General features: G+C 39.9%; 1 pseudogene; it reads left to right on the top strand.

The window, feature by feature from the left end:
* The first annotated feature begins 4,079 nt into the window (after positions 1-4,079).
* LOC110145752 (cyclic AMP-dependent transcription factor ATF-4 pseudogene) lies at positions 4,080-5,449 on the top strand (annotated as a pseudogene).
* Positions 5,450-7,755: the final 2,306 nt, after the last annotated feature.

The raw sequence follows: 7,755 nt of genomic DNA, 5'->3' as shown, positions 1-7,755 counted from the left end.
CCATAGCAAATGAAATATTTATTTAACCTAAACTGTGAAACAGAATATACCTTTGAAAAAAAATCCCTATAAAATATTTCACCCTTGATTTTAAACAGTCTACAAAGACATCTATTTTCTATGACTACCTTAACTATTAATATTTTGTCAAAAGGATTAATTCATTTCAGCTATTCACACACTATTCAGTATTATTTTGATTATTTATATCCACATATATGTAGCTTTTATTGAGGGCTGTCTTAAAAACTTCTTGTCAAGTAGAAGCATGTTTAATAATAATGTACTTTTAAAAATAAAAATCAGATAATGAGTGATGGTTAGCATCTTTTCATGTATTTTTTTGCCATCTGTATGTCTTCCTTGGAGAAATGTCTGTTTAGTTCTTTGGCCCATTTTTTGATTGGGTCATTTACTTTTCTGGAGTTGAGCTGGAAGAGTTGCTTGTATATTTTTGAAATTAATCCTTTGTCTGTTGCTTCGTTTGCTATTATTTTCTCCCAATCTTTTCACCTTGCTTATAGTTTCCTTTGTTGTGCAAAAGCTTTTAAGTTTCATTAGGTCCCATTTGTTTATTTTTGCTTTTGTTTCTAAAATTCTGGGATGTGGGTCATAGAGGATCCTGCTGTGATTTATGTCGGAGAGTGTTTTGCCTATGTTCTCCTCTAGGAGTTTTATAGTTTCTGGTCTTACGTTTAGATCTTCAATCCATTTTGAGTTTATTTTTGTGTATGGTGTTAGAAAGTGTTCTAGTTTCATTCTTTTACAGTTGGTTGACCAGTTTTCCCAGCACCACTTGTCAAAACCACAATGAGATACCATTATATGCCAGTCAGGATGGCTGCTATCCAAAAGTCTACAAGCAATAAATGCTGGAGAGGGTGTGGAGAAAAGGGAACCCTCTTACACTGTTGGTGGGAATGCAAACTAGTACAGCCACTGTGGAAAAAAGTGTGGAGATTTCTTAAAAAACTGGAAATAGAACTGCCATATGACCCAGCAATCCCACTTCTGGGCATACACACTGAGGAAACCAGATCTGAGAGAGACACGTGCACCCCAATGTTCTGTTCATCGCAGCACTGTTTATAATAGCCAGGACATGGAAGCAACCTAGATGCCCATCAGCAGACGAATGGATGAGGAAGCTGTGGTACATATACACCATGAATATTACTCAGCCATTAAAAAGAATTCATTTGAATCAGTTCTAATGAGATGGATGAAACTGGAGCCCATTATACAGAGCGAAGTAAGCCAGAAAGATAAAGACCATTACAGTATACTAACACATATATATGGAATTTAGAAAGATGGTAACGATAACCCTATATGCAAAACAGAAAAAGAGACATAGATGTATAGAAAAGACTTTTGGACTCTGTGGGAGAAGGCGAGGGTGGGATGTTTCAAGAGAACAGCATCGAAACATGTATATTATCTAGGGTGAAACAGATCACCAGCCCAGGTTGGATGCATGAGACAAGTGCTCAGGGCTGGTGCACTGGGAAGACCCAGAGGGATCGGGTGGAGAGGGAGGTGGGAGGGGGGACCGGGATGGGGAACACATGTAAATCCATGGCTAATTCATGTCAATGTATGACAAAAACCACTACAATATTGTAAAGTAATTAGCCTCCAACTAATAAAAATAAATGGAAAAAAATAAAAATAAAAATAAAATCTCTGTCTTATTTATTTTTATTTTTATGTTAGATAATTACCAAATAATGTGAGGAGCTTAAAATGAAAGATACTGAAAAACAGTTTTTAATTACAATAGGAAACCAAGATTATAGGAAAATGTTAAGAAAATCTGGCTACCAAAAGGGCTAGCCTGTTTTTCACAGAGTTCCAAAAAGAACTTTGAGCCTTATGATATCCAAAGGAAGAGTGAAAAGAGTAAAATAAATGGCATAAATGTCCTATTGAAAAAACTAAATGAATGAGAAAACAAAAATTAAAATCTGTTTTAGGATAATCAACATCTATCCACCAAAACATTAAACTCATGATTCAGCTTAAGGTGTCAATGCATGTCTTAAGTTCAAGTTCTCTGTCAGTAAAGCTCATATGAATGTCATACACTGCTAATGTCATATAGTATCATATACTGCTACTTTGGAAATGTCAGGGGAAACTGAATATAAACCAAATGCAATAAACTTAAATACAGTAGAAGGAAAAATTGAACAACAGTTTCTATGGCCTTTCTATGTTGTTATGGTTTCAGGGATGCTTGAATATTTGATATTTAATTTTCTTTGCAATATTAACTCAGATAATGCATTATGTAATGGATACAATATCAAATCCAAGGTAACTGAGAACTCGACCAAAGACTGTATATTAAAACAACCACTTGTGATTTTTTGTTGAAAATGTCTTTTGAGAAATGTTGCCAGGACTATTGAGGTACTGCATTAGTAGAGAAAGGAAACTAGTCATCTATCCCTGAGGGTGTATACCACTAGCCAAATACAAAAGGCTTCACAAGCCGATGCCTTCCCTGACCCATTCCCCCTCAGGCCCTTTTCCTGTGACTATATGTGCTCTGAAAGTGGATATAGACAGCTGCACCTGAGAATCGTGAGAAATCTGCCAGACTGTCATTGTACATGATATATTTTTCTGTCCTTGATCCGTTCTTAAATCTTGGTGCTGGAAAAGTCTACAGTGTTATGAGTTTGATTATCCATCCAAAGCCAAAGACCACTGACCCTAGTAGCGCCTACAGAGTGTAACAAAAGCTAAACAGCAGTTTAGATGGCACATGTGATCCAGAGAAAAATAAAGAAAGAATTCTTGCTTTAAACTGGCAGAGTAGTGAGTGGGAATTGATTTTAAGTATGGATGATCACAGAAGACCTCACCTAAGGAGGTATTGCCACAAAGATCTGAAGCACAAGGTGTAGCAAGCCGTTTAGATTTTTGGAGGAAGCATATTCCAGAAAGAGGAGGAGGAAGCATAAATCTTTGAGGAAGGAATATGCTGTGTGCCTCATGTTTACACAGCAAAACAACTTCTAGTTCTGCCCATGAGGAGATGTGAAGTAGCCATTCCCTCCTAACAACCAGTAGAAAGCTGAAAAAGCTGAAAAATCAGTAAAACTTTTTTGGGATCCAAAAAGAAAAGGGAGGACACAGAGAAAGCCAATGCCCCGAAGATGGGAAAGAAGGACAGGCAGAATACACGCAGTCTTGATTTACTGAAGCAGAGACTAATTGGAGAGCAGAAACCATCTTGGGGTCAGTGGCGGGGTAGGGAAGCCTAACATGCAATTGAGCAACTACTGGAGGCTCAGTGTGGACGAGTCTGAGAGCTAAAAATTCCCAAGTACCCAGTCATAGGGGGACCCCAACAATATTATGAGATTTTCTAGGAACAAGACCAAGTTCCCACAGTAAATACTGGAGAAAAATCTTACGCTTCTGCAGGAAAAAGAGAAAGGAAATCATTTTGTAACATATCAGGTCATTCTATTCTTAAAAAGGCTTCCAATCAGAGAAAATGGTTAACCAGAGTCTAAAATGCTGTGAGGTCAGAGTTTAACTGAACTGGGAGAAGGGGAATGCCCAACTCCAATGTCCAACTCCAACCCATTCGAGTCATCCTCTCCCAAAGAAGAGAGGAGAAAAATCAACCTGAGAAGCACTTGTGAGGTTCACAGTCCAGAGACATATAGTCATATAAAGTCTGAGACCCACTCATAGGACTATACTATTCACCCTCTCCCCACATCTTAATGCCACATTATTATAGGTCTGTTTACAGCAGTTCCTTTTGCCCAGTACATCATATCCAGCTATCAAGAACAATAATAAAGGTATATAAAAGTGGAAAGGTAGTTAAAAACTTATGTTCACACAAAAGTTGCATGTGGAGGTTTATAGCAGCTTTTAAATAATTGCCAAAATTTGGAAACAATGAAGATATCCTTCAATAGGTGAGTAGAAAAATAAAATGAGGGTATATCTAGACAGCTGGATATTTATTACTCAGGGCTAAGAGTAAATGAGCTACAAACTATAAAAACACATGGAGGAGCATTTTTTCTTCCTCCCGCCTGTAGATGTAGTTCCTCCGGACAAGTGCGCACCGTCTCTCCTCCCGCTCCCCCCAGGGTCCGCGGCCACCTTGGCGCTTTAGAGGCAGCAGTGCCTGCGGCAGCACTGGCCTTTGCAGCGGCAACCCCCCAGCGGCTTAAGCCACGGCGCTTTTCACGGCATTCAGCAGCAGCCTTGCTGTAAAGGACAAAGACACCTTCGAATTAAGCACATTCCTCGAATTAAGCACCAAAAGCTCGCAACATGGCCGAGATGAGCTTCCCGAGCAGCGAGGTGTCCGTGAGGGACTTCGTGTCCCGCTTCGACCCGTCGGGTTTGGGGGCTGAAGAGAGCTTAGGTCTCCTAGACGACTGCCTGGAGGTGGCCAAGCACTTCATACCTCATGGGTTCTCCTTCGACAAGGCTGAGGCAGGCTCCTCCGAATGGCTGGCTGTGGATGGGCTGGTCAGTTTCTCAGACAACAGCAAGGAGGATGCTTTCTCCGGGACAGATTGGATGGTGGAGAAAATGGATTTGAAGGAGTTTGATTTTAATGATACCCTGTTGAGTATGACTTGGAAACCATGCCAGATGAGCTCTTGGCCACGTTGGATAACACGTGTGATCTCTTTGATCCCCTACTCCTGGAGACTAACAAGGAGCTCCCCGAGATAGTGAACCCAAATGGCCATCTTCCAGAAAGTTTACCAACAATTGACCAGGGTGCCCCCTTCGCTTTCTTGCAACCTCTTCCCCCTTCCCCAGGGCCCTGTCTTCCACTCCAGATCATTGCTTTAGTTTAGAGCTATGCAGTGAAGTGGTTATCTCTGAAGGAGATAGCAAGCCAGACTCCACCACTTGCAGTGCTGTGATCCCTCAGTGCATAAAGGAGGAGGATGCCCCCTCAGATGATAGTGGCATCTGTATGAGCCCCGACTCCTCTCTGGGCTCTCCCCAGCATAGCCCCCCCCACCTCCAGGGGCTCTCCAAATAAGAGCCTGCTATCTCCAGGTGCCCTGGGTGGCTCTTCCCGCCCCAAACCCTACGACCCTCCTGGAGAGAAGATGGTAGCAGCAAAAGTAAAGGGTGAGAAGCTAGACAAGAAGCTGTAGAAAATGGAGCAGAACAAGACAGCAGCCACTACGTACCGCCAGAAGAAGAGGGCAGAACAGGAGGCTCTCACTGGTGAATGTAAAGAGCTAGAAAGAAGAACGAGGCTCTGAAAGAGAAGGCAGATTCCTTGGCCAAGGAGATCCAGTATCTTAAAGATCTGATAGAAGAGGTTTGCAAGGCAAGGGAGAGGAAAAGGGTCCCCTAGTTAGGGTAGTCAGGAGTATGTGTGCTTGTATATAGGAGGCTGAAGCTGTGTTTTAATAAATTATTTTGTACTGAAAAAAAAAAATGGAGGAATGTTAAATGCTTACTAATAAGTGAAAGAAGCCAATCTGAAATGTTACCTACTATATGATTCAACTATATCATATTTTGGAAAAGGCAAACTTATGGAGATTGTAGAAAATTCAGTGGTTGCAGGGGTTGTGCGTATGTGTGTTGGGGGCAGGTGGGGGGCCAGGGGTGAAGAGTAGGACGAACAGAACAAAGCACAGAGGATTTTTAGGCAGACAATACTCTCATGATGGATACATATCATTATACTTTATTCAAACCCTTAATATGTTAAAATAAGACTGAACCCTAAGATAAACTGTGGACCTTGATTAATAATACTGTGTCAATGTAAGTTCATCAACTATAACAAAGATACCACTATGCTGGTAGATGTTGATAATGGCTATGCAAGTGTTAGGGCAGGGAGTATACTGAATTCTCTGTGCCTCCGCCATAGTTTTGTTGTGAACCAAAAACTGGCCTAAGAAAAGATACGAAAGAAAAAGAAAGAAGGAAAAGAAGAAAGGAGGGAAGGGTGGAGGAGGGATGGAGGGAGGAAAGAAAAAGGAAGAAAGAGAGAGGAAGGGAAGAAGGAAGGCAGGCAGTTTGGAGAGACAGAAAAAGAGAGAGAGAGAGGGAGGGAGTGAAGAAGGGAGGAAACAAAACAACCGAAGTGGTCAGTGTGGAATAAGTCAGGGAAACAAGTCAGTGTGGAATGAATCAGGTAAGGAGATCAAGTCAGAGCAATCGTTTTTACTGCACGCTGGAGGGGGCAGATCTTGTAGTGTCTTCTATTTCATTATAAGGACTTTGGATTTTACTTAGGAGACAGTTACTTGTAGGTTTCAAGCCAAAAGAAGACAGGATGTGACTTAGTGACTGCTAAGAGGCCATTGCGTAAGGAGGCCCATTCAGAGGCTATTGCAGTGATCCAGGGAGTAGTCAGTGGGGACTTGGCTGGACACAGTGCAGGGTAATCAAAAGCAATAAAGCTGACAGGATCAGTGTCTGGAGCAGGGAAGGTGGGAACGAAACTGCTTGCTCTGAGTTTGCAGTTTTTATAGGCCAAGGTGAAGGTCTAGCTGAGAGGGGGCTTGCTAGAGAGAAGGAGCCTGACCAGATCTTGGTCAAGGACAGAGTTTTTGTCACCATGTCAAAAGGTGAGAACGAATTCTCCATTTTGATAAACACTCTTGTTCGGGGAACTGTAGTTGTAACACATTGTTTATAGAATAGCTAGCTTCTACTTGGATAGAAAATTTTTTTTCCTGCTGTTCTGAAAAGGTTATGATATTACTATCGTTCACTTTAATATTATGCATACACTTTTCCAAATAGAAAGAAAAAATGTTAAAGGTGACATTATATCAGCCTAAGTTTATATTTGACATCTTATTCAATAGCAGACTATCTGTATCTGAGATTCAATGCTAAGGATAATTTTAATTAGGTTATATTTAACACATTAAAGCTAATTTTAAAATAAATCACATTTGTAGTTTTATTTTTATATTACCTTAACAAAAATAAAAATTAAAATGCATGCATATTGAACACTATAAAAATTCCTAGTGCACAAAAAGAAAAAAAAAGCTAATGCATTTTGTATAAGGAGGAGGATTACCATATTATAAGCATATAAACTTTTAGAAAAAAATGGGTATGCATTTGCAGTCACAGTAAATGCTTAATGGAAGTTTGAACCATTTTCTAACTCCTCCATACTGCTTGTTTAGGGGTACCCTTAAAAAGAGAACAATGCAGCTAACAGCTGGTGGAACATTAAACTATATTCCTGTTAAACAACATGAAGCCAGAAAGCAACTTTTCAAATTTTGTTTTCTAAGCCATAATTGCACACCTCATGCTGACAAACTAAGAAGCAAACAAGTCTATTCACATTCAAATAATAAGTGTCGAGGCTCTAAATGTCAAGCACTTCCTTATGAAATATTCCTTAGTCTACAACTGCACATGTCAACTCACATATGTTTAGGTAACATAAAATAGGTAAGCATGACAGGAGACCAATGCACAAATGTTTATATTTGCATTGTGAGATCTTCCACAGCTATGATAATTGGTCAAGATATATAGATAGAAGGTTTGTTTTCTTTTAAAATGGTCTTCAATTATACAATTTATCCTATGGAAGGCCACACAACTTACAAAGAAAGAAAATGAATAGGGGATGCAATATGATGCAAGGAAAAAATATCTGAAAAGTACATATCTTATAAAGGACACATCCAAACTTTACAAAGAACAGTTACAATTCAATAACATCAACAATAAAGTAGCCCAATAAAAATAGGCAAC

Source organism: Odocoileus virginianus, chromosome 19 (genome assembly GCF_023699985.2).
Source record: "Odocoileus virginianus isolate 20LAN1187 ecotype Illinois chromosome 19, Ovbor_1.2, whole genome shotgun sequence".
Classification (NCBI taxonomy): Eukaryota; Metazoa; Chordata; class Mammalia; order Artiodactyla; family Cervidae; genus Odocoileus; species Odocoileus virginianus.
Note: the sequence above shows the minus strand (reverse complement) of the source record. Positions and strands in the feature narration are given on the sequence as shown.